Below are 2,021 nucleotides of genomic sequence, written 5' to 3' on the forward strand. Positions count from 1 at the left end.
CATATATGGCACTATAGCAGGACATTTTAGACATCTTTTTCAGACTTCTACATGAGTCCAGTGCCCACTCTGTGCTAAGCATCATGCTGAGCACTTTATAACACACAACCCCATTTAATCCTCTTGTTGCTGAAGATGAAACCGAGGCATAGAGATTTTAAATAGCTGGCCCAAGGTCATACAGCTAAAAAGTGGCAGAACTAAACAAAGAGAGCCTATCTGTTTTCAGTGGTCCTTGTAGAGCTCCTAACCACTATAATGCAACAAAGAAACATTGAAAAGCAGGGAAAAAAACTCAGGAAAAGATGAAGAATATGCTCCACAAGAAGTTTGGAATCCTTATTACATTTTCTGAACTTGTTGGTTCTAACTGGATTTTACTGGGGGTGATCAGCAAGGAAACATTTGGGTTCTCTAAGAACCTTTACTGTCATCTGAGAGAATCGAATGTTTCCTGGACTTGGATGGTTATTCTTGTGCTCAAGAAAATTGGGGAGTGCTTAGGGTTAGTCATCAGAAGGAAGAAAGCACTAGAAATCACCCAGTAAACAGTGCTCTTGTAGTGCCACCAGGTCATCTCTTGCTGCGTTATGTTTCTACCTGATTTTCCTCTTCTGTGGAGAACATGGCATATTCTTATACACAAAATTAAGAGAGTAGGGAAACCCTATTGTGAAATACTATTTTAATATTATGACATTGTCATGCTCGCTTTGACAGCTCATATACTAAAAATGGAACCATATAGAGAAGAGTATCATGGCTTCTGCACAAGGATGACATGCCAATTCATGAAGCATTCCATATTTTTAAAATCTGTATATTATGACATTGACAGTTTATACAAAATCCCAGAGACTATTGCCAGAGACTGAAAATGTCATCAAATGGTCTCAGGACAAGTTCATATCCTCCTGAAGTCTAACCCACCACAATAAGGTGACTCCTTCAGTAACTTCCATGTGATAGGTCTCATAAGATGTTCATTTCTGACATTATTGCTGCAGTCACTGTGAATTCTCAACATAAGTCTTTTAGTGCAACATTTTCATTAGGAGGAATTTCAAGATCCAGAATTAAAGTGTTATGCCTTAAATCAGACAAAATCTTAGCACCAAATTATTATAGGTGTTTCATTTTCTTGAGGAACTATTCCAAAAAAAAACCCAGCACTTCTTCAGGGAATGTACTGATAAGAATAAAGAACAAAATAAAGATTGTCATTCACAACTGTTTCAGATTTTGAACGCTGCTTTCAAGGTAAAAGCTCTTTTTAAAACCTATTTTATTTTTATACTTCTTATCTTCTTGGAAGCCTCACTTATTCATTCATTCTTTTATTCTCTTAAGAAATGTTTATGGATTACCTTCTCTAGGCCAACTGTTAAGGAAATAACAATAAATTATAATTTCCCTTCAAATTCTTATCATTCTTCCTCTTTTTTTAAAGCACTGTATTCTATATTAAAAGCAGATACACAAAATACCTGCCCTACTTTATAAGTTTCTTTTGTTCCATATTCTGAACAGCATTTTATAAAATTTTGGACACAATAGATTCTTAATATTTGGTGGTAGTGTTAGTAGAAAATTAGGGAACCACTGTATTTTTTAAATTCCAATGTCCAACGGGCCTTTTCATAGAAGATAAAAAAGAGCTCTGTCTCTCATTTCAGTCTATGTTCTCATGATTCAATCACAATAGATTTCATTTTTCCTGGGGTGCAAATTCAGTCACCACCTTGGCTTACCAATACCCTGCACCATCTAGTGGCCTGAGAAGGTGAATACAGACTACACAGTATATGGAAAGAATTCACTTGTCCTGTTATCTGAGGAATTTCAGGTAAAACATGGGTTCTTTTTAATGGAATCATTAATCCAGAGCCTAATCTTTCTCTATTCTCTTCACTTGCTCCTTTCTTGCTTCCCATTCTGAAGCTTCAAAGAAGCTCCTCTTTAAGTGTACTTTCCCAAGTCACTGCTATGATTTTAACTCAGAAGTCACTAAGTCAAATACC

The 2,021-nt window shown here is 36.0% G+C and overlaps 1 non-coding gene across 1 annotated transcript; it reads left to right on the top strand.

The window, feature by feature from the left end:
• Window positions 1-704: 704 nt before the first annotated feature.
• LOC115932196 (U6 spliceosomal RNA) lies at window positions 705-811 on the top strand. Its single transcript, XR_004068518.1, has one exon. It is a non-coding gene; the product is annotated as a U6 spliceosomal RNA (small nuclear RNA).
• The last annotated feature ends 1,210 nt before the right edge of the window (window positions 812-2,021 follow it).

This window comes from Gorilla gorilla, chromosome 1, assembly GCF_029281585.2.
Source record: "Gorilla gorilla gorilla isolate KB3781 chromosome 1, NHGRI_mGorGor1-v2.1_pri, whole genome shotgun sequence".
Classification (NCBI taxonomy): Eukaryota; Metazoa; Chordata; class Mammalia; order Primates; family Hominidae; genus Gorilla; species Gorilla gorilla.